This window comes from Primulina tabacum, chromosome 4 (assembly GCF_025594145.1).
Source record: "Primulina tabacum isolate GXHZ01 chromosome 4, ASM2559414v2, whole genome shotgun sequence".
NCBI classification, from domain to species: Eukaryota; Viridiplantae; Streptophyta; class Magnoliopsida; order Lamiales; family Gesneriaceae; genus Primulina; species Primulina tabacum.
Genome location: NC_134553.1, coordinates 37,883,856 through 37,909,268, shown reverse-complemented (window position 1 = coordinate 37,909,268; position 25,413 = coordinate 37,883,856). Strand labels below are relative to the sequence as shown.

The 25,413-nt window shown below is 42.9% G+C and overlaps 18 non-coding genes and 11 pseudogenes across 18 annotated transcripts; all 29 read left to right on the top strand.

Annotated features, from left to right (window-relative positions):
- Window positions 1-532: 532 nt before the first annotated feature.
- On the top strand, window positions 533-651 carry LOC142543827 (5S ribosomal RNA). Its single transcript, XR_012819903.1, has one exon. It is a non-coding gene; the product is annotated as a 5S ribosomal RNA (ribosomal RNA).
- A 684-nt stretch (window positions 652-1,335) lies between these two features.
- Window positions 1,336-1,454, top strand: LOC142543880 (5S ribosomal RNA; annotated as a pseudogene).
- Window positions 1,455-2,149: 695 nt separating this feature from the next.
- LOC142543778 (5S ribosomal RNA) lies at window positions 2,150-2,268 on the top strand. Its single transcript, XR_012819857.1, has one exon. It is a non-coding gene; the product is annotated as a 5S ribosomal RNA (ribosomal RNA).
- A 684-nt stretch (window positions 2,269-2,952) lies between these two features.
- On the top strand, window positions 2,953-3,071 carry LOC142543797 (5S ribosomal RNA). The gene has a single exon (XR_012819874.1). It is a non-coding gene; the product is annotated as a 5S ribosomal RNA (ribosomal RNA).
- Window positions 3,072-3,756: 685 nt separating this feature from the next.
- Window positions 3,757-3,875, top strand: LOC142543833 (5S ribosomal RNA). Its single transcript, XR_012819909.1, has one exon. It is a non-coding gene; the product is annotated as a 5S ribosomal RNA (ribosomal RNA).
- A 1,206-nt stretch (window positions 3,876-5,081) lies between these two features.
- On the top strand, window positions 5,082-5,200 carry LOC142543927 (5S ribosomal RNA; annotated as a pseudogene).
- Window positions 5,201-5,885: 685 nt separating this feature from the next.
- On the top strand, window positions 5,886-6,004 carry LOC142543845 (5S ribosomal RNA). The gene has a single exon (XR_012819920.1). It is a non-coding gene; the product is annotated as a 5S ribosomal RNA (ribosomal RNA).
- A 598-nt stretch (window positions 6,005-6,602) lies between these two features.
- Window positions 6,603-6,721, top strand: LOC142543935 (5S ribosomal RNA; annotated as a pseudogene).
- A 683-nt stretch (window positions 6,722-7,404) lies between these two features.
- On the top strand, window positions 7,405-7,523 carry LOC142543801 (5S ribosomal RNA). The gene has a single exon (XR_012819878.1). It is a non-coding gene; the product is annotated as a 5S ribosomal RNA (ribosomal RNA).
- Window positions 7,524-8,700: 1,177 nt separating this feature from the next.
- LOC142543781 (5S ribosomal RNA) lies at window positions 8,701-8,819 on the top strand. Its single transcript, XR_012819859.1, has one exon. It is a non-coding gene; the product is annotated as a 5S ribosomal RNA (ribosomal RNA).
- A 685-nt stretch (window positions 8,820-9,504) lies between these two features.
- LOC142543972 (5S ribosomal RNA) lies at window positions 9,505-9,623 on the top strand. Its single transcript, XR_012819942.1, has one exon. It is a non-coding gene; the product is annotated as a 5S ribosomal RNA (ribosomal RNA).
- Window positions 9,624-10,305: 682 nt separating this feature from the next.
- LOC142543832 (5S ribosomal RNA) lies at window positions 10,306-10,424 on the top strand. Its single transcript, XR_012819908.1, has one exon. It is a non-coding gene; the product is annotated as a 5S ribosomal RNA (ribosomal RNA).
- Window positions 10,425-11,687: 1,263 nt separating this feature from the next.
- On the top strand, window positions 11,688-11,805 carry LOC142543809 (5S ribosomal RNA). The gene has a single exon (XR_012819886.1). It is a non-coding gene; the product is annotated as a 5S ribosomal RNA (ribosomal RNA).
- Window positions 11,806-12,335: 530 nt separating this feature from the next.
- On the top strand, window positions 12,336-12,453 carry LOC142543816 (5S ribosomal RNA). The gene has a single exon (XR_012819893.1). It is a non-coding gene; the product is annotated as a 5S ribosomal RNA (ribosomal RNA).
- Window positions 12,454-13,135: 682 nt separating this feature from the next.
- LOC142543887 (5S ribosomal RNA) lies at window positions 13,136-13,254 on the top strand (annotated as a pseudogene).
- A 683-nt stretch (window positions 13,255-13,937) lies between these two features.
- On the top strand, window positions 13,938-14,055 carry LOC142543823 (5S ribosomal RNA). The gene has a single exon (XR_012819899.1). It is a non-coding gene; the product is annotated as a 5S ribosomal RNA (ribosomal RNA).
- A 652-nt stretch (window positions 14,056-14,707) lies between these two features.
- LOC142543792 (5S ribosomal RNA) lies at window positions 14,708-14,826 on the top strand. The gene has a single exon (XR_012819870.1). It is a non-coding gene; the product is annotated as a 5S ribosomal RNA (ribosomal RNA).
- A 683-nt stretch (window positions 14,827-15,509) lies between these two features.
- LOC142543783 (5S ribosomal RNA) lies at window positions 15,510-15,628 on the top strand. Its single transcript, XR_012819861.1, has one exon. It is a non-coding gene; the product is annotated as a 5S ribosomal RNA (ribosomal RNA).
- Window positions 15,629-16,314: 686 nt separating this feature from the next.
- LOC142543861 (5S ribosomal RNA) lies at window positions 16,315-16,433 on the top strand (annotated as a pseudogene).
- Window positions 16,434-17,107: 674 nt separating this feature from the next.
- LOC142543860 (5S ribosomal RNA) lies at window positions 17,108-17,226 on the top strand (annotated as a pseudogene).
- A 673-nt stretch (window positions 17,227-17,899) lies between these two features.
- LOC142543825 (5S ribosomal RNA) lies at window positions 17,900-18,018 on the top strand. Its single transcript, XR_012819901.1, has one exon. It is a non-coding gene; the product is annotated as a 5S ribosomal RNA (ribosomal RNA).
- Window positions 18,019-18,693: 675 nt separating this feature from the next.
- LOC142543898 (5S ribosomal RNA) lies at window positions 18,694-18,812 on the top strand (annotated as a pseudogene).
- A 674-nt stretch (window positions 18,813-19,486) lies between these two features.
- Window positions 19,487-19,605, top strand: LOC142543928 (5S ribosomal RNA; annotated as a pseudogene).
- A 674-nt stretch (window positions 19,606-20,279) lies between these two features.
- Window positions 20,280-20,398, top strand: LOC142543857 (5S ribosomal RNA; annotated as a pseudogene).
- Window positions 20,399-21,081: 683 nt separating this feature from the next.
- LOC142543828 (5S ribosomal RNA) lies at window positions 21,082-21,200 on the top strand. Its single transcript, XR_012819904.1, has one exon. It is a non-coding gene; the product is annotated as a 5S ribosomal RNA (ribosomal RNA).
- A 683-nt stretch (window positions 21,201-21,883) lies between these two features.
- On the top strand, window positions 21,884-22,002 carry LOC142543959 (5S ribosomal RNA; annotated as a pseudogene).
- Window positions 22,003-23,169: 1,167 nt separating this feature from the next.
- On the top strand, window positions 23,170-23,288 carry LOC142543826 (5S ribosomal RNA). The gene has a single exon (XR_012819902.1). It is a non-coding gene; the product is annotated as a 5S ribosomal RNA (ribosomal RNA).
- Window positions 23,289-23,972: 684 nt separating this feature from the next.
- On the top strand, window positions 23,973-24,091 carry LOC142543767 (5S ribosomal RNA). The gene has a single exon (XR_012819847.1). It is a non-coding gene; the product is annotated as a 5S ribosomal RNA (ribosomal RNA).
- A 566-nt stretch (window positions 24,092-24,657) lies between these two features.
- On the top strand, window positions 24,658-24,776 carry LOC142543905 (5S ribosomal RNA; annotated as a pseudogene).
- The last annotated feature ends 637 nt before the right edge of the window (window positions 24,777-25,413 follow it).

Here is a 25,413-nt window from a genome sequence, read left to right as displayed (position 1 = left end):
AACAGGCCAACGAACAAGACTCATTACTCCGCAAAGTGCTGGCGAGATTTTAGACGACTTTCTTCTCTAAGGCCCTCTAATTTGCGATTTTCCGCAACTGTTAAGCTTCCATTTCCTCGAAAAATCCGCTTATGAAGTTTGAAATTCGATTCTGGTTCCACTTTATCGTATCACAGGCATAATAATAGCTTTACATTCGCTATTTTCTTCTTCTTACTTTTTTTATATTTTCTAGAAACATTTAGCGGTTTTTGTTGTCATAAGCCGGTTCTGTGCGGAAGGGTATGACGCAGATTACTCCATAGACGGTTGACTTATTAAAAACAATTATTTCGACTGTTTTAGCCATAATTTACGTAAACGGTCGTGACACGAGGATTTCACAGGGAAGTCACCCATCCTAGCTCTGCCATCGCACATGAACGCTTAACTTCATGATTCTGATTGGGCGAGAGCAGTGTCCCGTGTTGTCCTTCGCCGCCCGCTCCACACGTACTCGAGGGATATAAGAATAAACATCCCACTCAATGTCGGGTGCGATCATACTAGCACTAATGCACCGGATCCCATCAGAACTCCGAAGTTAAGCTTGCTTGGGCGTGAGCAGTACTAGGATGGGTGACCCCCTAGGAAATCCTCGTGTTGCACCCCTTTTCGTGTTTTTCTATTTTTGATTACTTGTTGACAGACGATTTTCGGCTCAAATCATCTGAATCTCGATCAGACCAGATAAGACATGTGAAATCAACGTTGCTCGGGCACTACCGGATTTAGACAAAATTGTAGGGTAATTTGATTGTAGACGGGCCAACGAACAAGACTCATTGCTCAGCAATGAGCTGGCGAGATTTTAGCCGAATTCCTTCTCTAAGACCCTCTAATTTGCGGTTTTCCAGTTCTGTTAAGTTTTCTTTCCCTCGAGAAATTCGCTTAAGAAGTTCAAAATTCGATTCCGGTTCCACTTTATCGTATTCCAGGCATAATAATAGCTTTACATTTGCTATTTTCTTCTTCTTAGTTTTTTTTTCTATTTTCTGGAAACATTTAGCGATTTCTAGTGTCGTGAGCCGGTTCTGTGCGGAAGGGTATGATGCAGATTACTCCGTAGACAGTTGACTTATTAAAAACAATTATTTCGACTGTTTTAGTCATAATTTAAGTAAACGGTCGCGACACGAGAACTTCTCAGGGAGGTCACCCATCCTAGCTCTACCATCGCGCCAGAACGCTTAACTTCATGGTTCTTATTGGGCGAGAACAGTATCGCGTGTTGTCCATCGCCGCTCGCTCCACACGTACTCAAGGGATATAATAATAAACATCCCACTCCATGTCGGGTGCGATCATACCTGTACTAATGCACCGGATCCTGTCAAAACTCCGAAGTTGAGCGTGCTTGGGCGAGAGAAGTACTAAGATGGGTGACCCCCTGAGAAGTCGTCGTGTTTCACCCCTTTTCGTGCTTTTCTATTTTTTATTATTTGTTGATAGACGATTTTTCGGACTCAAACCTTCTGAATCTTGATCGAGACCATATAAGGCATGTGAAATCAACACAGCTCGAGCACTGCCAGATTTGGACAAAATTGTAGGATAATTTGATTGTAAAAGGGCCACCGAACGAAACTCATTGCTCAGCAATGAGCTGGCGAGATTTTAGCCGAATTCCTTCTCTAAGACCCTCTAATTTGCGGTTTTCCAGTTCTGTTAAGTTTCCTTTCCCTCGAGAAATCCGCTTAAGAAGTTCAAAATTCGATTCCGGTTCCACTTTATCGTATTCCAGGCATAATAATAGAATAATAGCTTTACATTTGCTATTTTCTTCTTCTTAGTTTTTTTTTCTATTTTCTGGAAACATTTAGCGATTTTTAGTGTCGTGAGCCGATTCTGTGCGGAAGGGTATGATGCAGATTACTCCGTAGACGGTTGACTTATTAAAAACAATTATTTCGACTGTTTTAGCCATAATTTAAGAAAACGATCGCGACACGAGGACTTCTCAGGGAGGTCACCCATCCTAGCTCTGCCATCGCGCCCGAACGCTTAACTTCATGGTTCTTATTGGGCGAGAACAGTATCGCGTGTTGTCCATCGCCGCTCGCTCCACACGTACTCAAGGGATATAATAATAAACATCCCACTCCATGTCGGGTGCGATCATACCTGTACTAATGCACCGGATCCCATCAAAACTCCGAAGTTGAGCGTGCTTGGGCGAGAGAAGTACTAAGATGGGTGACCCCCTGAGAAGTCCTCGTGTTTCACCCCTTTTCGTGCTTTTCTATTTTTTATTACTTGTTGACAGACGATTTTTCGGCTCAAACCTTCTGAATCTCGATCGAGACCATATAAGGCATGTGAAATCAACGTAGCTCGGGCACTGCCGGATTTGGACAAAATTGTAGGATAATTTGATTGTAAAAGGGCCACCAAACGAAACTCATTACTCCCCAATGCGCTGGCGAGATTTTAGCCGAATTCCTTCTCTAAGTCCCTCGAATTTGCGATTTTCTCCTTCTGTTAAGCTTCTGTTTCGTGGATAAATCTGTTTAGTAAGTTCGAAATTCGATTCCAGTTCCACTTTATTGTATCACAGGCATAATAATAGCCTTACATTCGGTATTTTTTTTTCTTAGTTTTTTTTCTATTTTTCGGAAATACTTAGCGATTTTTGTTGTGGTGAGCCTGTTCTGTGCGGAAGGGTATGATGCAGATTACTGCGTAGACGGTTGACTTATTAAAAACAATTATTTCGACTGTTTTAGCCATAATTTACGTAAATAGTCGCGACACAAGGACTTCCCAGGGAGGTCACCCATCTTAGCACTGCCATCGCGCCAGAACGCTTAACTTCATTGTTCTGATTTGGCGAGAGCAGTGCCGCGTGTTGTCCACCCCCGCCCGCTCCACACCTACTTGAGAGATATAAGAATAAATATCCCACTCAATGTTGGTTGCGATCATACCAGCACTAATGCTCCGGATCGCATCAGAGCTCCGAAGTTAAGTGTGCTCGGGCGAGAACAGTGCTAGGATGGGTGACCCCCTGGGAAGTCCTCGTGTTGCACCTCTTTTCGTGTTTTTCTATTTTTGATTATTTATTGACAGACAATTTGCGGCTCAAATCATCTGAATCTCGATCTGGACAAGATAAGACATGTGAAATCAACGTAGTTCGGGCACTGTCGGATTTGGACAAAATTGTAGGCTAATTTGATTGTAAACGGGCCAACGAACGAGACTCTTTGCTTGAGCAATGAGCTGGCGAGATTTTAGCCGAATTGCTTCTTTAAGACCCTTTAATTTGCGATTTTCCACTTCTGTTATGCTTCCGTTTCCTCGAGAAATCCGCTTAGAAAGTTCGAAATTCGATTCCGGTTCCACTTTATCGTATACCAGGCATAATTATAGCTTTACATTCGCTATTTTCTTCTTCTTACAATTTTTTTCTATTTTCTGGAAACATTTAGCTATTTTTGTTGTCGTGAGCTGATTCTGTGCAGAAGGGATGACGTATCTTACTCCATAGACGGTTGACTTATTAAAAACAATTATTTCGACTGTTTTAGTCATAATTTACGTAAACGTTCGCGACACGAGGACTTCCCATAGAGGTCACCCATCCTAGCTCTACCATCGCGCCAAAACGCTTAACTTCATGGTTCTGATTGGGCGAGAGCAGTGCCGCGTGTTGTCCATCGCCGCCCGCTCCACACGTACTCGAGGGATATAAGAACAAACATCCCACTCAATGTCGGGTGTGATCATACCAGCACTAATGCCTCGGATCCCATCAGAACTTTGAAGTTAAGCGTGCTTGGGCGAGAGCAGTACTAGGACGGGTGACTCCTTGGGAAGTCCTCATGTTGCACCCCTTTACTTGTTTCTCTATTTTTGATTACTTGTTGACAGACGATTTTCGGCTCAAATCATCTGAATCTCGATCGGACCAGATAATACATGTGAAATCAACGTAGCTCGGGCACTGCCGGATTTGGACAAAATTGTAGGCTAATTTGATTGTAAACGGGCCAACGAACGCACTCATTGCTACGCAATGAGCTAGCGAGATTTTAGCTGAATTCCTTCTCTAAAACCTCTAATTTGCGATTTTTCGCTTCTTTTAAGCTTCCGTTTCCTCGAGAACACCGCTTTTGAAGTTCGAAATTCGATTACGGTTCTATTTTATCGTATCTAGGGATGTAATCGAGTCGAGCCGAGCCGAACTCTTGAATGTTTGAGCTTGGCTTGTTTATAATCGAGCCGAGCTCGAGCTTTATTTAACAAATATATTCATGGCTCACGAGCTTATTCAAGCTTTTATCGAACATAAACGAGCTCAATAAATATGAATTATACATTTAAATATTCATTAAATTTATTAAAAAATAAATTATACATTTTGAAAAAAATATAATATTCTTATTTAAATTTGTCGATTTATTATAATAAATAAATTTAATAGATTTTTCTATATATTTCATAATTAATGTGTTAAATCAAAAAATTAAATATCAAAATTATTATTTTTCATCTAAGATATTACTTATGAATTTACTAACGAACATGTTCACGAGCTAACGAGTCGAATATCGTAGAGCTTGAGCTTGGTTCGTTTATCTTAACGAGCCTCATTAAACGAGCTCAAACGAGCTTTTATCGAATCGATCTTCGAATAGCTCACAAACGGTTTGGTTCATTTACATCCCTAATCGTATCTCAGGCATAATAATAGCTTTACAATCGCTATTTTCTTATTCTTACTTTTTTTTTCTATTTTCTGGAAACATTTAGCGATTTTTGTTGTCGTGAGCCGGTTCTGTGCGGAAGGGTATGACGCAGGTTACTCCGTAGACGGTTGAATTATTAAAAACAATTATTTCGACTGTTTTAGCCATAATTTACGTAAACGGTCGCGACACGAGGACTTCCCAGGGAGGTCACCCATCCTAGCTCTACCATCACGCCAGAACGCTTAACTTCATGGTTCTGATTGGGCGAGAGCAGTGTCGAGTGTTGTCCATCGCCGCCCACTCCGCACGTACTCGAGGGATATAAGAATAAGCATCCAACTCAATGTTGGGCGCGATCATACCGCCACTAATGCACCGGATCCCATCAGAACACCGAAGTTAAGCGTGCTTGGGCGAGAGCAGTACTAGGATGAGAGACCCCCTGGGACGTCCTCATGTTGTACCCCTTTTCATGTTTTTCTATTTTTGACTACTTGTTGACAGACGATTTTCGGCTCAAATCATCTGAATCTCGATTTGGACCAGATAAGACATGTGAAATCAACGTAGCTCGGGCACTGTCGGATTTGGACAAAATTGTATGCTAATTTGATTGTAAACGGGCCAACGAACGAGACTCTTTGCTGGAGCAATGAGTTGGCGAGATTTTAACCGAATTGCTTCTTTAAGACCCTCTAATTTGCGATTTTTCACTTTTGTTATGCTTCCGTTTCTTCGAGAAATCCGCTTAGGAAGTTCGAAATTGGGTTCCGGTTCCACTTTATCGTATCCGAGGCATAATAATAGCTTCACATTCAATATTTTCTTTTTCTTACTTTTTTTTTCTATTTTCCGGAAACATTTAGCGGTTTTTGTTTTCATAAGCCGGTTCTGTGCGGAAGGGTATGATGCAGATAACTCCGTAGACGGTTGACTTATTAAAACAATTATTTCGACAGTTTTAGCCATAATTTACGTAAACGGTCGCGACACGAGGACTTTCCAGGGAGGTCACGCATCCTAGCTCTGCCATCGCGCCAGAACGCTTAACTTCATTGTTCTGATTGGGCGAGAGCAGTGCCGCGTGTTGTCCACCCCCGCCCGCTCCACACCTAATTGAGGGATATAAAAATAAACATCCCACTCAATGTTGGTTGTGATCATACCAGCACTAATGCATCGGATCCCATTAGAACTCCGAATTTAAGCGTACTTGGGCGAGAGAAGTACTAGGATGGGTGGCCCCCTGGGAAGTCCTCGTGTTGAACCCATTTTCGTGTTTTTCTATTTTTGATTACTTGTTGACAGACTATTTTCGGCTCAAATCATTTGAATCTCGATCGGGACCAGATAAGACATATGAAATCAACGTAGCTCGGGCACTGCCGGATTTTGACAAAATTGTAGGCTAATTTGATTGTAAACGGGCCAACGAACAAGACTCATTACTCCGCAATGTGCTAGCGAGATTTTAGCCGAATTCCTTCTCTAATACCCTCTAATTTGCGATTTTCCGCTTCTGTTAAGCTTCTGTTTCCTCGAGAAATCCGCTTAGGAATTTCGAAACTCGATTTCGGTTCCACTTTATCGTATCCTAGGCATAATAATAGCCTTACATTCGCTATTTTTCTCTTCTTAGTTTTTTTTCGATTTTCCGGAAACACTTAATCGATTTTTGTTGTCGTGAGCCGGTTCTGTGCGAAAGGGTATGACGCATATTACTCGTAGACGGTTGACTTATTAAAAATAATTATTTCGACTGTTTTAGCCATAATTTACGTAAACGGTCACGACACAAGGACTTCCCAGGGAGGTCACCCATCCTAGCTCTGCCATCGCGCCAGAACGCTTAACTTCATTGTTCTGATTGGGCGAGAGCATACCAGCACTAATGAACCGGATCCCATCAGAACTCCGAAGTTAAGCGTGCTTGGGCAAGAACAACACTAGGATAGGTGACCCCCTGAGAAGTCCTCGTGTTGCACCCTTTTCGTGCTTTTCTATTTTTGATTACTTGTTGACAGACGATTTTCTGCTCAAATCATCTGAATCTCGATTGGGACATGATAAGACATGTGAAATCAACGCAGCTCGGGCACTGCTGGATTTGGACAAAATTGTAGGCTAATTTTATTGTAAACGGGCCAATTAACAAGACTCATTACACCGCAATGAGCTGGCGAGATTTTAGCCGAATTCCTTCTCTAAAACCCTCTAATTTGCGATTTTTCGCTTCTGTTAAGCTTTCGTTTCGTGGAGAAATCCGCTTAGGAAGTTCGAAATTCAATTCCGGTTCCACTTTACTGTATGTCAGGCATAATAATAGCTTTACATTCGCTATTTTCTTCTTCTTAGTTTTTTTTTCTATTTTCTGGAAACACTTAGCGATTTTTGTTCTCGTGAGCCGGTTCTGTGCGGAAGGGTATGACGCAGATTACTCCGTAGATGGTTGACTTATTGAAAACAATTATTTCGACTAATTTAGCCATAATTTACGCAAACGGTCGCGACACGAGGACTTCCCAAGGAGGTCACCCATCCTAGCTCTGCCACCGCGCCAGAACGCTTAACTTCATGGTGCTGATTGTGCGAGAGCAGTGCCGCGTGTTGTCCACCGCCGCCCGCTCCACACGTACTCGAGGGATATAAGAATAAACATCGACTCAATGTCGGGTGGGATCTTACAAGCACTAATGCACCGGATCCCATCAGAACTCCGAAGTTGAGCGTGCTTGGGCGAGAGCAGTACTAGGATGGGTGACCCCCTGAGGAGTCCTCGTGTTGCACCCCTTTTCGTGCTTTTCTATTTTTGATTACTTGTTGACAGACAATTTTCGGCTCAAATCATCTGAATCTCCTTTACCTTTACGGCGTAGAATCGGCTTCCTTTAGAGTTTAGAGGGAGATGAGCAACACAGTGCGTGCGTTCCAAACCAACTGAGCTTAGCGGCCGACCAAGCTGAGCAACCGGCTGGGAAGAGGAAAGATCAACGACGAAGTTACTAGCTACTAGTTGGAAAGGACAAGACTACCTTTCATACATTTCTACTGGTCCAGAATTCGAATAGCGAACGAAAGACCAGGAGATTGGATATAGAAAGCACTTCCAGCAGGGTTGACGGCTGTGTGGCCCTCATTCAGCTGGAAGTAGGAAATCAATCCCGGCACGACCGATGACTTAGTCTCCTTCTACGCTTCGACTCAACCACCTACCTAACTTCAACGAAAAGATCCGATAGATAGCAGCTACCTAAGGCGCCCTTCACCAATCACGGTCTTTTATCTAGTAAGTCCTAGTACTATGTTCTCCAAGCTTTACTATAATAGAATAGGCAGGCCCTTTAGAGAACAGGAGAATGTTGGGTTAGCTCTGCCTTGTTGTGATAGGGGGAGTCACTCTTGCGAATCTCGATCGGGAACAGATAAGGCATGTGAAATCAACGTAGCTTAGGCACTGCCGGATTTGGACAAAATTGTAGGATAATTTGATTGTAAACAGGCCAACGAACGAGACTCATTGCTCCGCAATGAGCTGGCGAGATTTTAGCCGATTTCCTTCTCTAAGACCCTCTAATTTAGATTTTCCGCTTCTGTTAAGCTTCCATTTCGTGGATAAATCCGCTTAGGAAGTTCGAAATTCGATTCCGGTTCCACTTTATTGTATCACAGGCATAATAATAGCCTTACATTCGCTATTTTTTTCTTCTTAGTTTTTTTTCCTATTTTCCGGAAAGACTTAACGATTTTTGTTGTCGTGTGCCAATTCTGTGCGGAAGGGTATGACGCAGATTACTGCGTGACGCGGCACGAGGATTTCCCAGGGAGCTCACCCATCCTCGCTCTACCATCGCGCCAGAACGCTTAACTTCATGGTTCTGATTGGGCGAGAGCAGTGCCGCGTGTTGTTTATCGCCGCCCGCTCCACACGTACTCGAAGGATATAAGAATAAACATCCCACACAATGTCGGTTGCGATCATACCAGCACTAATGCACCGGATCCCATCAGAACTCCGAATTTAAGCGTGCTTGGGCGAGAGCAGTACTAGGATGGGTGACCCCCTGGGAGGTCCTCGTGTTGCACCCCTTTTCGTGTTTTTTTATTTTTGATTACTTGTTGACAGACGATTTTCGTCTCAAATCATCTGAATCTTGATCGGGACCAGATAAAACATGTGAAATCAACGTAGCTCGGGCACTGTCGGATTTTGACAAAATTGTAGGCTAATTTGATTGTAAATGGCCCAACGAACGAGACTCATTACTCGGCAATGAGCTGGCGAGATTTTAGCCGAATTCCTTCTCTAAGACCCTCTAATTTTCGATTTTCCGCTTCTGTTAAGCTTCTGTTTCCTCGAGAAATCCGCTTAGGAAGTTCGAAATTCGATTCCGTTTCTACTTTATCGAATCCCAAGCATAATAATAGATTTACATTCGCTATTTTCTTCTTCTTAATTTTTTTTTCTATTTTCCTGAAACATTTAGCGATTTTTGTTGTCGTGAGCCGGTTCTGTGCGGAAAGGTATGACGCAGATTACTCCGTAGATGGTTGACTTATTAAAAACAATTATTTTGACTGTTTTATCCATAATTTACGCAAACGGTCGCGACACGAGAACTTCCCAAGGAGGTCACCCATCCTAGCTCTGCCATCGCGCCAGAACCCTTAACTTCATGGTGCTGATTTTGCGAGAGCAGTGCCGCGTGTTGTCCACCGCCGCCCGCTCCACACGTACTCGAGGGATATAAGAATAAACATCCCACTCAATGTCGGGTGCGATCATACCTGCACTAATGCACCGGATCCCATCAGAACTCCGAAGTTGAGCGAGCTTGGGCGAGAGAAGTACTAGGATGGGTGACCCCCTGAGAAGTCCTCGTGTTACACCCCTTTTCGTGCTTTTCTATTTTTGATTACTTGTTGCAGACGATTTTCGGCACAAATCATCTGAATCTCGATCAGTACCAGATAAGACATGTGAAATCAACGTTGCTCGGGCACTACCGGATTTAGACAAAATTGTAGGGTAATTTGATTGTAGACGGGCCAACGAACAAGACTCATTGCTCAGCAATGAGCTGGCGAGATTTTAGCCGAATTCCTTCTCTAAGACCCTCTAATTTGCGATTTTCCGCTTCTGTTAAGCTTCTGTTTCCTCTAGAAATCCGCTTAGGAAGTTCAAAATTCGATTCTGGTTCCACTTTATCGTATCCTAGGCATAATAATAGCTTTACATTCACTATTTTCTTCTTCTTACTTTTTTTTTTATTTTCCGGAAACATTTAGCGTTTTTTGTTGTCGTGAGCCGGTTCTGTGTGGAAGGGTATGACGCAGATTACTCCGTAGATGGTTGACTTATTAAAAACAATTATTTCGACTGTTTTAGCCATAATTTACGTAAACGGTCACGACACGAGGACTTCCCAAGGAGGTCACCCATCCTAGCTCTGCATCGCGCCAGAACACTTAACTTCATTATTCTGATTGTGCGTAAGCAGTGCCGCGTGTTGTCCACCGCCGCCCGCTCCACACGTACTCGAGGTATATAAGAATAAACATCCCACACAATGTCGGGTGCGATCATACCAGCACTAATGCACCGGATCCTATCAGAACTCCGAAGTTGAGCGTGCTTGCGCGAGAGCAGTACTAGGATGGGTGACCCCCTGAGAAGTCCTCCTGTTGCAGCCCTTTTCGGGCTTTTCTATTTTTGATTACTTGTTGACAGACGACTTTCGGCTCAAATCATCTGAATAATGATCGGGACATGGTAAGACATGTGAAATCAACACAGCTCGGGCACTGCCGGATTTAGACAAAATTGTAGGCTAATTTGATTGTAAACGGGCCAATGAACGAGACTCATTACTTCGCAATGAGCTAGCGAGATTTTAGCCGAATTCCTTCTCTAAGACCCTCTAATTTGCGATTTTCCGCTTCTGTTTCCTCGAGAAATCCGCTTAGGAAGTTCGAAATTCGATTCCGGTTCCACTTTATCGTATCCCAGGCATAATAATAGCTATGCATTTGCTATTTACTTTTCTTACATTTTTTTCTATTTTCCAGAAACATTTAGCGATTTTTGTTGTCGTGAGCCGGTAGTGTGCGGAAGGGTATGACGTAGATTACTCCGTAGACGGTTGACTTATTATAAACAATTATTTCCACTATTTTAGCAATAATTTACGTAAACGGTCGCGACAAGTTAAGCGTGCTTGGGCAAGAGCAGTAATAGGATGGGTGACCCCTGGGAAGTCCTCGTGTTGCACCTCTTTTCGTGTTTTTCTATTTTCTATTACTTGTTGACAGACGATTTTCGGCTCAAATCATCTGAATCTCGATTGGGACCAGATAAGACATGTGAAATCAACGTAGCTCGGGCACTGCCGGATTTGGACAAAATTATAGGCTAATTTGATTGTAAATGGGCCAACGAACGAGACTCATTACTCCGCAAAGAGCTGGCGAGATTTTAGCCGAATTCCTTCTCTAAGACCCTCTAATTTGTGATTTTCAACTTTTGTTAAGCTTCTGTTTCCACGACAAATCCGCTTAGGAAGTTCGAAATTCGATTCCGGTTCCACTTTATCGTATCTCAGGCATAATAATAGCTTTACATTCGCTATTTTCTTCTTCTTACTTTTTTTTCTATTTTCCGGAAACATTTAGCGATTTTTGTTGTCGTGAGCCGGTTCTGTGCGGAAGGGTTTGATGCAGATTACTCTGTAGATGATTGACTTATTAAAAACAATTATTTCGATTGTTTTAGCCATAATTTACGTAAACGGTCGCGACACGAGTTCTTCCCAGGAAGTTACCCATCCTCGCTCTGCCATCGCGCCAGAACGCTTAACTTCATGATTCTGATTGGGCGAGAGCAGTGCCGCGTGTTGTCAATCGCCGCCCGCTCCGCACGTACTCGAGGGATATAGTAATAAACATCCACTCAATGTCGGATGCGATCATACCAGCACTAATGCACCGGATCCCATCAGAACTCCGAAGTTAAGTGTGCTTGGGAAAGATCAGTACTAGGATGGGTCACCCCTGGGAAGTCCTCGTGTTGCACTCCTTTTCGGGTTTTTCTATTTTTGATTACTTGTTGACAGACGATTTTTGGCTCAAATTATCTGAATCTCGATCGGGACATGATATGACATTTGAATTCAACGTAGCTCGGGCACTGCCGGATTTTGACAAAATTGTAGTCTAATTTGATTGTAAACGGGCCAAGGAACGAGACTCATTACTCCGCAATGAGGTGGCGAGATTTCAGCCGAATTCCTTCTATAAGACCCTCTAATTTGCGATTTTCCGCTTCTGTTAAGCTTCTGTTTCCTCGAGAAATCACCTTAGGAAGTTCGAAATTCGATTCTAGTTCCACTTTATCGTATCTCAGGCATAATAATAGCTTTACATTCGCTATTTTCTTCTTCTTACTTTTTTTTCCTATTTTCCGGAAACATTTACCTATTTTTGTTGTCGTGAGCCGGTTCTGTGCGGAAGAGTATGATGCAGATTACTCCGTAGACGGTTGACTTATTAAAAACAATTATTTCGACTGTTTTAGCCATAATTTACGTAAACATCCCACTCAATGTCGGGTGCGATCATACAAGCACTAATGCACCGGATCCCATCAGAACTCCGAAGTTAAGCGTGCTTGGTGAGAGCAGTACTAGGATGGCTCACCCTCTTGGAAGTCCTCGTGTTGCACTCTTTTCGTGTTTTTCTATTTTTTATTACTTGTTGACAGACGATTTTTGGCTCAAATCATCTGAATCTCGATCGGGACATGATAAGACATGTGAAATCAACGCAGCTCGGGAACTGCCGGATTAGGACAAAATTGTAGGCTAATTTTATTGTAAACGGGCCAATTAACGAGACTCATTACTCCGCATTGAGCTGGCGAGATTTTAGTCGAATTCCTTCTCTAAGACCCTCTAATTTGTGATTTTTCGCTTATTTTAAGCTTCCGTTTCCTCCAAAAATTTGCTTAGGAAGTTCGAAATTTGATTCCGGTTCTACTTTATCATATCCCAGGCATTATAATAGCTTTACATTCGCTATTTTCTTTTCTTACTTTTTTTTTTATTTTCCGGAAACATTTAACGATTTTTGTTGTCGTGAGCCGGTTCTGTGCGGAAGGGTATGATGCAGATTACTCCGTAGACGGTTGACTTATTAAAAACAATTATTTCGACTGTTTTAGCCATAATTTACGTAAATGGTCGGGACACGAGGACTTACCAGAGAGGTCACCCATCCTTGCTCTGCCATCACGCTAGAACGCTTAACTTCATGGTTCTGATTGGGCGAGAGCAGTGCCGAGTTTTGTCCATCGCCGCCCGCTCCACACGTACTCGAGGGATATAAGAATAAACATCTCACTCAATGTCGGGTGCGAAAATACCAGCACTAATGCACCGGATCCCATCAGCACTCCGAAGTTAAGCGTGCTCGAGTGAGAGCAGTACTAGGATGGATGATCCCTTGGGAAGTCGTCGTGTTGCACCCCTTTTCATGTTTTTCTATTTTTGATTACTTGTTGACAGACGATTTTCGGCTCAAATCATTTGAATATCGATCGGGACCAGATAAGACATTTGAAATCAATGCAGCTCCGGCACTGCCGGATTTGGACAAAATTGTAGGCTAATTTGATTGTAAACGGGCCAACGAACGAGACTCATTACTCCGCAATGAGCTGGCGAGATTTTAGCCGAATTTCTTCTCTAAGACTCTCTAATTTGCGATTTTCCGCTTTTGTTAAGCTTCCATCTTCTCGAAAAATCCTCATATGAAGTTCGAAATTCGATTCCGGTTCAACTTTATCGTATCCCAGGCATAATAATAGCTTTAGATTCGCTATTTTCTTCTTCCTACTTTTTTTTTTATTTTCCTGAAACATTTGGCGATTTTTGTTGTCGTGAGCCGGTTCTGTGCGGAAGGGTATAACGCAGATTACTCCATAGACGGTTGACTTATTATAAACAATTATTTCAAATTTTTAGCCATAATTTACGTAAACGATCGCGACACGAGGACTTCCCAGAGAGGTCACCCATCCTAGCCCTGCCATCGCGCCAAAACTCTTAACTTCATGGTTCTGATTGAACGAGAGCAGTGCCGCGTGTTGTCCATCGCCGTCCGCTCCACACGTACTCGAGGGATATAAGAATAAACATCCCACTCAATGTCGGGTGCGAGCATACCAGCACTAATGCACCGGATCCATTCGGAACTCCGAAGTTAAGCGTGCTTGGACGAGAGCTGTACTAGGATGTGTGACCCCTGGGAAGTCCTCGTGTTGCACCCTTTTTCGTGTTTTCTATTTTTGATTACTTGTTGACAGTTGATTTTCGGCTCAAATCATCTGAATCTCGATCGGGACCACATAAGACATGTGAAATCAACGTAGCTCGGGCACTGCCGGATTTGAACAAAATTGTAGGCTAATTTGATTGTAAATAGGCCAACGAACGAGACTCATTACTCTGCAATGAGGTGGCGAGATTTTACCCGAATTCCTTCTCTAAGACCCTCTAATTTCCTCGAGAAATCCGCTTAGGAAGTTCGAAATTCGATTCCGGTTCCACTTTATCGTATCTCAGGCATAATAATAGCTTTACATTCGCTATTTTCTTCTTCTTACTTTTTTTTTCTATTTTCCAGCAACATTTAGAGATTTTTTTTGTCATGAGCCGGTTCTGTGCGGAAGAATATGATGAAGATTACTCCGTAGACGATTGACTTATTAAAAACAATTATTTCGACTGTTTTAGCCATAATTTACGTTAACGGTCGCGACACGAGGACTTCCCAGGGAGGTCACCCATCCTAGCTCTGCATCGCGCCAGAACGCTTAACTTCATTATTCTGATTGTGCGTGAGCAGTGCCGCTTGTTGTCCACCGCCGCCCGCTCCGCACGTACTCCAGGGATATAAGAATAAACATCCCACTCAATGTCGGGTGCGATCATACCAGCACTAATGCACCGGATCCCATCAGAACTCCGAAGTTAAGCGTGCTTGGGTGAGAGCAGTACTAGGATGGGTCACCCCCTGGAAAGTCCTCGTGTTGCACCCCTTTTCGTGTTTTTCTATTTTTGATTACTTGTTTACAGACGATTTTCGGCTCAAATCATCTGAATCTCGATTTGGACCAAATAAGACATGTGAAATCAACGCAGCTCTCGCACTGCCGAATTTGAACAAAATTGTAGGCTAATTTGATTGTAAACGGGCCAACGAACGAGACTCATTACTCCGCAATGAGCTGGCGAGATTTTAGCCAAATTTCCTTTTCTAAGACCCTCAAATTTGTGATTTTTCGCTTCTGTTAAGTTTCCGTTTCCTCCAGATATTTGCCTAGGAAGTTCGAAATTTGATTCCGGTTCCACTTTATCATATCACAGGCTTTATAATAGTTTTTCATTCGCTATTTTCTTTTCTTACTTTTTTTTTATTTTCCGGAATCATTTAGCGATTTTTGTTGTCGTGAGCCGGTTCTGTGCGGAAGGGTATGACGCAGATTACTCCTTAGACGGTTGACTTATTAAAAACAATTATTTCGACTGTTTTAGCCATAATTTATGTAAATGGTCGGGACACGAGGACTTACCAGAGAGGTCACCCATCCTTGCTCTGCCATCGCGCAAGAACGCTTAACTTCATGGTTCTGATTGGGCAAGAAAAGTGCCGAGTTTTGTCCATCGCCGCTCGCTCCACTCGTACTCGAGGTATATAAGAATAAACATCCCACTCAATGTCGGGTGCGAAAATACCAGCACTAATGCACCGGATCCCATCAGAACTCCGAAGTTAAGCGTGCTTGAGTGAGAGCAGTACTAGGATGGGTGATCCCTTGGGAAGTCCTCGTGTTGCACACCTTTTCATGTTTTTATATTTTTGATTACTTGTTGACAGACGATTTTCTGCTCAAATCATCTGAATCTCGATTGGGACATGATAAGACATGTGAAATCAACGCAGCTCGGGCACTGCTGGATTTGGACAAAATTGTAGGCTAATTTTATTGTAAACGGGCCAATTAACAAGACTCATTACACCGCAATGAGCAGGCGAGATTTTAGCCGAATTTCCTTCTCTAAGACCCTCTAATTTGCGATTTTCCGCTTCTGTTATGCTTCCGTTTCCTCGAGAAATCCGCTTAGGAAGTTCGAAATTCAATTCCGGTTCCACTTCATCGTATCCCAGGCATTATAATAGCTTTACATTCGCTATTTTCTTCTTCTTACTTTATTTTTCTATTTTCCAAAAACATTTAGCCATTTTTGTTGTCGTGAGCCGGTTCTGTGCGGAAGGGTATGACGCAGATTACTCCGTAGACGGTTGACTTATTAAAATAAATTATTTCGATTGTTTTAGCCATGATTTACGTAAACGGTCGCGACACGAGGACTTCTTAGGGAGGTCACCCATCCTCGCTCTGCCATCGCGCCAGAACGCTTAACTTCATGGTTCTGATTGGGCGAGAGCAGTGCCGCGTGTTGTCCATCGCCGCCCGCTCCACACGTACTCGAGGGATATAAGAATAAACATCCCACTCAATGTCGGGTTCGATCATACCAGCACTAATGCACCGGATCCCATCAGAATTTTGAAGTTAAGCGTGCTTGGGTGAGAGCAGTACTAGGATGGGTGATCCCCTAGGAAGTCCTCGTATTGCACCACTTTTCGTGTTTTTCTATTTTTGATTACTTGTTGACAGACGATTTTCGGCTCAAATCATCTGAATCTCGATCGGGACCAGATAAGACATGGTAAATCAACGTAGCTCGGGCATTGCCGGATTTGGACAAAATTGTAGGCTAATTTGATTGTAAACTGGCCAACGAACGAGACTCATTACTCCGCAATGAGCTGGCAAGATTTTAGCCCAATTCCTTCTCTAAGACCTTCTAATTTGCGATTTTGCGCTTCTGTTTCCTCGAGAAATCCGCTTAGAAAGTTCAAAATTAGATTCCGGTTCGACTTTATCGTATCCCAGGCATAATAATAGCTTTACATTCGTTACTTTCTTCTTCTTACTTTTTTTTTTTATTTTCCTGAAAAATTTAGCGATTTTTGTTGTCGTGAGCCGGTTCTGTGTGGAAGGGTATGACGCAGATTACTCCGTAGACGGTTGACTTATTAAAATAAATTATTTCGATTGTTTTAGCCATGATTTACGTAAACGGTCGCGACACGAGGACTTCTTAGGGAGGTCACCCATCCTCGCTCTGCCATCGCGCCAGAACGCTTAACTTCATGGTTCTGATTGGGCGAGAGCAGTGCCGCGTGTTGTCCATCGCCGCCCGCTCCACACGTACTCGAGGGATATAAGAATAAACATCCCACTCAATGTCGGGTTCGATCATACCAGCACTAATGCACCGGATCCCATCAGAATTTTGAAGTTAAGCGTGCTTGGGTGAGAGCAGTACTAGGATGGGTGATCCCCTAGGAAGTCCTCGTATTGCACCACTTTTCGTGTTTTTCTATTTTTGATTACTTGTTGACAGACGATTTTCGGCTCAAATCATCTGAATCTCGATCGGGACCAGATAAGACATGGTAAATCAACGTAGCTCGGGCATTGCCGGATTTGGACAAAATTGTAGGCTAATTTGATTGTAAACTGGCCAACGAACGAGACTCATTACTCCGCAATGAGCTGGCAAGATTTTAGCCCAATTCCTTCTCTAAGACCCTCTAATTTGCGATTTTGCGCTTCTGTTTCCTCGAGAAATCCGCTTAGAAAGTTCAAAATTAGATTCCGGTTCGACTTTATCGTATCCCAGGCATAATAATAGCTTTACATTCGTTACTTTCTTCTTCTTACTTTTTTTTTTATTTTCCTGAAAAATTTAGCGATTTTTGTTGTCGTGAGCCGGTTCTGTGTGGAAGGGTATGACGCAGATTACTCCGTAGACGGTTGACTTATTAAAATAAATTATTTCGATTGTTTTAGCCATGATTTACGTAAACGTTCGCGACACGAGGACTTCTTAGGGAGGTCACCCATCTTCGCTCTGCCATCGCGCCAGAACGCTTAACTTCATGGTTCTGATTGGGCGAGAGCAGTGCCGCGTGTTGTCCATCGCCGCCCGCTCCACACGTACTCGAGGGATATAAGAATAAACATCCCACTCAATGTCGGGTTCGATCATACCAGCACTAATGCACCGGATCCCATCAGAATTTCGAAGTTAAGCGTGCTTGGGTGAGAGCAGTACTAGGATGGGTGATCCCCTAGGAAGTCCTCGTATTGCACCACTTTTCGTGTTTTTCTATTTTTGATTACTTGTTGACAGACGATTTTCGGCTCAAATCATCTGAATCTCGATCGGGACCAGATAAGACATAGTAAATCAACGTAGCTCGGGCATTGCCGGATTTGGACAAAATTGTAGGCTAATTTGATTGTAAACTGGCCAACGAACGAGACTCATTACTCCGCAATGAGCTGGCAAGATTTTAGCCCAATTCCTTCTCTAAGACCCTCTAATTTGCGATTTTGCGCTTCTGTTTCCTCGAGAAATCCACTTAGAAAGTTCAAAATTAGATTCCGGTTCGACTTTATCGTATCCCAGGCATAATAATAGCTTTACATTCGTTACTTTCTTCTTCTTACTTTTTTTTTTTTATTTTCCTGAAAAATTTAGCGATTTTTGTTGTCGTGAGCCGGTTCTGTGTGGAAGGGTATGACGCAGATTACTCCGTAGACAGTTGACTTATTAAAATAAATTATTTCGATTGTTTTAGCCATGATTTACGTAAACGGTCGCGACACGAGGACTTCTTAGGGAGGTCACCCATCCTCGCTCTGCCATCGCGCCAGAACGCTTAACTTCATGGTTCTGATTGGGCGAAAGCAGTGCCGCGTGTTGTCCATCGCCGCCCGCTCCACACGTACTCGAGGGATGTAAGAATAAACATCCCACTCAATGTCGGGTTCGATCATACCAGCACTAATGCACCGGATCCCATCAGAATTTCGAAGTTAAGCGTGCTTGGGTGAGAGCAGTACTAGGATGGGTGATACCCTAGGAAGTCCTCGTATTGCACCACTTTTCGTGTTTTTCTATTTTTGATTACTTGTTGACGGACGATTTTCGACTCAAATCATCTGAATCTCGATCGGGACCAGATAAGACATGGTAAATCAACGTAGCTCGGGCATTGCCGGATTTGGACAAAATTGTAGGCTAATTTGATTGTAAACTGGCCAACGAACGAGACTCATTACTCCGCAATGAGCTGGCAAGATTTTAGCCCAATTCCTTCTCTAAGACCCTCTAATTTGCGATTTTGCGCTTCTGTTTCCTCGAGAAATCCGCTTAGAAAGTTCAAAATTAGATTCCGGTTCGACTTTATCGTATCCCAGGCATAATAATAGCTTTACATTCGTTACTTTCTTCTTCTTACTTTTTTTTTTTATTTTCCTGAAAAATTTAGCGATTTTTGTTGTCGTGAGCCGGTTCTGTGTGGAAGGGTATGACGCAGATTACTCCGTAGATGGTTGACTTATTAAAATAAATTATTTCGATTGTTTTAGCCATGATTTACGTAAACGGTCGCGACACGAGGACTTCTTAGGGAGGTCACCCATCCTCGCTCTGCCATCGCGCCAGAACGCTTAACTTCATGGTTCTGATTGGGCGAAAGCAGTGCCGCGTGTTGTCCATCGCCGCCCGCTCCACACGTACTCGAGGGATGTAAGAATAAACATCCCACTCAATGTCGGGTTCGATCATACCAGCACTAATGCACCGGATCCCATCAGAATTTCGAAGTTAAGCGTGCTTGGGTAAGAGCAGTACTAGGATGGGTGATACCCTAGGAAGTCCTCGTATTGCACCACTTTTCGTGTTTTTCTATTTTTGATTACTTGTTGACGGACGATTTTCGGCTCAAATCATCTGAATCTCGATCGGGACCAGATAAGACATGGTAAATCAACGTAGCTCGGGCATTGCCGGATTTGGACAAAATTGTAGGCTAATTTGATTGTAAACTGGCCAACGAACGAGACTCATTACTCGGCAATGAGCTGGCAAGATTTTAGCCCAATTCCTTCTCTAAGACCCTCTAATTTGCGATTTTGCGCTTCTGTTTCCTCGAGAAATCCGCTTAGAAAGTTCAAAATTAGATTCCGGTTCGACTTTATCGTATCCCAGGCATAATAATAGCTTTACATTCGTTACTTTCTTCTTCTTACTTTTTTTTTTTATTTTCCTGAAAAATTTAGCGATTTTTGTTGTCGTGAGCCAGTTCTGTGTGGAAGGGTATGACGCAGATTACTCCGTAGACGGTTGACTTATTAAAATAAATTATTATGATTGTTTTAGCCATGATTTACGTAAACGGTCGCGACACGAGGACTTCTCAGGGAGGTCACCCATCCTCGCTCTGCCATCGCGCCAGAACGCTTAACTTCATGGTTCTGATTGGGCGAGAGCAGTGCCGCGTGTTGTCCATCGCCGCCCGCTCCGCACGTACTTGAGTGATATAAGAATTAACATCCCACTCCATATCGGGTGCGATCATACCTCCACTAATGCACCGGATCCCATCAGAACTCCGAAGTTAAGTGTGCTTTGATGAGAGCAGTACTAGGATGGGTCACATCCTGGGAAGTCCTCGTGTTGCACCCCTTTTCGTGTTTTTCTATTTTTGATTATTTGTTGACAAACGATTTTCGGCTCAAATCATCTGAATCTTTATCGGGAAATGATAAGACATGTAAAATCAACGCATCTCGGGCACTGCTGGATTTGGACAAAATTGTAGGTTAATTTGATTGTAAACGGGGCAACGAACAAGACTTATTACTTCGCAATGAGCTGGCGAGATTTTAGACGAATTCCTTCTCTTAGACCCTTTAATTTGCGATTTTCCGCTTCTGTTAAGCTTCCGTTTCCTTGAGAAATCCGCTTAGGAAGTTCGAAAATCGATTCCGGTTCCAATTTATCGTATCCCAGGCATAATAATCGCTTCACATTTGCTATTTTCTTTTCTTAATTTTTTTTTCTATTTTCCAGAAACATTTAGCGATTTTTGTTGTCGTGAGCCGGTTCTGTGCAGAAGGGTATGACGCAGATTACTCCGTTGACGGTTGACTTATTATAAACAATTATTTCGACTATTTTAGTCATAATTTACGTAAACGGTCGCGACACGAGGACTTCCCCGAGAGGTCACCCATCCTAGCTCTGCATCACGCCAGAACGCTTAACTTAATGGTTCTGATTGGGCGAGAGCAGTGCCGCGTGTTGTCCATCGCCGCCTGCTTCGCACGTACTCGAGAGATATAAGAATAAACATCCCACTCAATGTCGGGTGCGATCATACAAGCACTAATGCACCGGATCCCATGAGAACTCCGAAGTTAAGCGTGCTTGGATGAGAGCAGTACGAGGATTGGTGACCCCTTGGGAAGTCCTCGTGTTGCACTCCTTTTCGTGTTTTTCTATTTTTGATTACTTGTTGACATACGATTTTCGGCTCAAATAATCTAAATCACGATAGGGACATGATAAGACATGTGAAATCAACGCAGCTCGGGCGCTGCCGGATTTGGACAAAATTGTAGGCTAATTTGATTGTAAACGGGCCAACGAACGATATTCATTACCCTGCAATGAGCTGGCGAGATTTTGGCCGAATTTCTTCTCTAAGACTCTCTCATTTGCGATTTTCCGCTTCTGTTATGCTTCGGTTTCCTCGAGAAATCCGCTTAGGAAGCTCGAAATTGGATTCCGATTCCACTTTATCGTATCCCAAGCATAATAATAGCTTTACATTCGCTATTTTCTTTTCTTACTTTTTTTTTCTATTTTCCAGAAACATTTAGCGATTTTTGTTGTCGTGAGCCAGTTCTGTTCAGAAGGGTATGACGCAGATTACTCCGTTGACGGTTGACTTATTATAAACAATTATTTCGACTATTTTAGCCATAATTTACGTAAACGGTCGCGACACGAGGACTTCCCAGAGAGGTCACCCATCCTAGCTCTGCCATCGCGCCAGAACGCTTAACTTAATGGTTCTGATTGGGCGAGAGCAGTGCCGCGTGTTGTCCATCGCCGCCCGCTCCACACGTACTAGAGGGATATAAGAATAAACATCTCACTCAATGTCTGTGCGATTATACCATCACTAATGCACCGGATCCCATCAGAAATCCAAAGTTAAGCGTGCTTGAACGAGAGCAATACTAGGATGGGTGACCACCTGGGAAGTCCTCGTGTACCCCTTTTCATGTTTTTCTATTTTTGATTACTTGTTGACAGACGATTTTCGGCTCAAATCATCTGAATCTCGTTTGGGACCAGATAAGACATGTGAAATCAACGTAGCTCGGGCACTGCCGGATTTGGAAAAAATTATAGTCTAATTTTATTGTAAATGGGCCAACGAACGAGACTCATTACTCCACAATGAGCTGGCAAGATTTTAGCCAAATTCCTTCTCTAAGACCCTCTAATTTGCGATTTTCCGCTTCTGTTAAGCTTCTATTTCCACGACAAATCCGCTTAGGAAGTTCGAAATTCGATTCCGGTTCCACTTTATCGTATCTCAAGCATAATATTAGCTTTAAATTCGCTATTTTCTTCTTCTTACTTTTTTTTTCTATTTTCCGGAACATTTAGCGATTTTTGTTGTCGTGAGCCGGTTCTGTGCGGAAGAAGGGTTTGATGCAGATTACTCCGTAGAAGATTGACTTATTAAAATTAATTATTTCGATTGTTTTTCTATTTTTGATTACTTGTTGACAGACGATTTTCGGCTCAAATTATCTGAATCTCGATCGGGATATGATATGACATTTGAAATCAACGTAGCTCGGGCACTGCCGGATTTGGAGAAAATTGTAGGCTAATTTGATTGTAAACGGGCCAAGGAACGAGACTCATTACTCCGCAATGAGGTGGCAAGATTTTAGCCGAATTCCTTCTCTAAGACCCTCAAATTTGCGATTTTCCGCTTCTGTTAAGATTCTGTTTCCTCGAGAAATCAGCTTAGAAAGTTCGAAATTCGATTCCGGTTCCACTTTATCGTATCTCACACATAATAATAGCTTTACATTCGCTATTTTCTTCTTCATACATTTTTTTTCTATTTTCCGGAAACATTTAGTGATTTTTGTTGTCGTGAGCCGGTTCTGTGAGGAAGGGTATGATGCAAATTACTCCGTAGACGATTGACTTATTAAAACAATTATTCAGATTGTTTTAGCCATAATTTACGTAAACGGTAGCGACACGAAGACTTCCAGGAGAGGTCACCCATCCTCGCTCTGCCATCGCGCTAGAAAGCTTAACATCATGGTTCTGATTGGGCGAGAGCAGTGCCGCGTGTTGTCCATCGCCGCCCGCTTCGCACATACTCGAGGGATATAAGAATAAACATCCCACTCAATGTCGGGTGCGATCATACAAGCACTAATGCACCGGATCCCATGAGAACTCCGAAGTTAAGCGTGCTTGGATGAGAGCAGTACGAGGATTGGTGACCCCTTGGGAAGTCCTCGTGTTGCACTCCTTTTCGTGTTTTTCTATTTTTGATTACTTGTTGACAGACGATTTTTGGCTCAAATCATCTGAATCTCGATCGGGACCAGATAAGACAAGCGAAATCAACGTAGCTCGGGCACTGCAGGATTTGGATAAAATTGTAGACTAATTTGATTGTAAACGGGCCAACGAACGAGACTCATTACTCCGCAATGAGCTGGCGAGATTTTAGCCGAATTCCTTCTCTAAGACCCTCTAATTTGCGATTTTCCGCTTCTGTTAAGCTTTCGTTTCCTCGAGAAATCCGTTTAGGAAGTTCGAAATTCGATTCTGGTTCTACTTTATCGTATCCCAGGCATAATAATAGCTTTACTTTCGCAATTTTCTTCTTCTTACTTTTTTTTTCTACTTTCTGGAAAAATTTAGCGATTTTTGTTGTCGTGAGCCGGTTCTGTGAGGAAGGGTATGACGCAGAATACTCCGTAGACGGTTGACTTATTAAAACAATTATTTCGACTGTTTTAGCCATAGTTTACGTAAACGATCGCGACGCGAGGACTTCTTAGGGAGGTCACGCATCCTAGCTCTGCCATCGCACCAGAACGCTTAACTTCATGGTTCTGATTGGGCGAGAGCAGTTCCGCGTGTTGTCCATCGGCGCCCGCTCCACACGTACTCGAGGGATATAAGAATAAACATCCCACACAATGTCGTGTGCGATCATTCCAGCACTAATGCACCGGATCCCATCAGAACTCTTAAGTTAAGCGTGCTTGGGCGAAAGCAGTACTAGTATGGGTGACCCCCTGGGAAGTCCTCGTGTTGCACCCCTTTTCGGGTTTTTTAATTTTTGATTACTTGTTGACAGATTTTCGTCTCAAATCATCTGAATCTCGATTGGGACCAGATAAGACATGTGAAATCAACGTAGCTCGGGCAGTGCCAGATTTAAACAAAATTGTAAGCTAATTTGATTGTATACAGGCCAAAAAACGAGACTCATTCTCCGCAATGAGCTGGCGAGATTTTAGCCGTATTCCTTCTCTAAGAGCTTTACATTCGCTATTTTCTTCTTCTTACTTTTTTTTTTCTATTTTCAGGAAACTATTAGCGATTTTTGTTGTCGTGAGCTAGTTCTGTGCGGAAGCGTATGACGCAGATTATTCCGTAGACACTTGACTTATTAAAAACAATTATTTCGACTGTTTTAGCCGTAATTTACCTAAACGGTTGCGACACGAGGATTCCAAGGGAGGTCACCCATCCTAGCTCTACCATCGTGCCAGAACGCTTAACTTCATGGTTCTGATTGGGCGAGAGTAGTGCCGCGTGTTGTCCATCGCGACCTGCTCCACACGTACTCGAGGGATGTAAGAATAAACATTCCATTCAATGTTTGGTGCGATCATACCTTCACTCATGCACTGGATCCCATCAAAACTCCGAAGTAAAGCGTGCTTGGGCGAGAGCAATTCTAGGATGGGTGACCCCCTGGGAAGTCCTCGTGATGCACCCTTTTCGTGTTTTTCTATTTTTGATTACTTGTTGACAGACGATTTTCGGCTCAAATAATCTGAATCTCGATCGGGACCAGATAAGACATGTGAAATCAACGTGGCTCGGGCACTGCTGGATTTGGACAAAATTGTAGGCTAATTTGATTGTAAACGGGCCAACGAACGAGCCTCATTACTCTGCAATGAGCTGGCGATATTTTAGCCGAATTCCTCTTCTAAGACCCTATAATTTGCGATTTTTCCCTTCTGTTAAGCTTCCGTTTCCTCGAGAAATCCGCTTAGGAAGGTTGAAATTCCACTCGGGTTCAACTTTATCGTATCCCAGGCATAATAATAGCTTTACATTCACTATTTTCTTCTTCTTACTTTTTTTTTCTATTTTCTGGAAATATTTAACGATTTTTGTTGTTGTAATCTTGTTTTGTGTGGAAGGGTATGATGCAGATTACTCAATAGACGGTTGCCTTATTAAAAACAATTATTTCGACATTTTTAGCCATAATTTACGTAAACGATCGCGACACGAGGACTTCCCAGGGTGTTCATCCATCTTAGCTCTGCCATCGCGCCATAACGCTTAACTTCATGGTTATTATTGGCCGAGAGCAGTGCCGCGTGTTGTCCATCGCCGCGCGT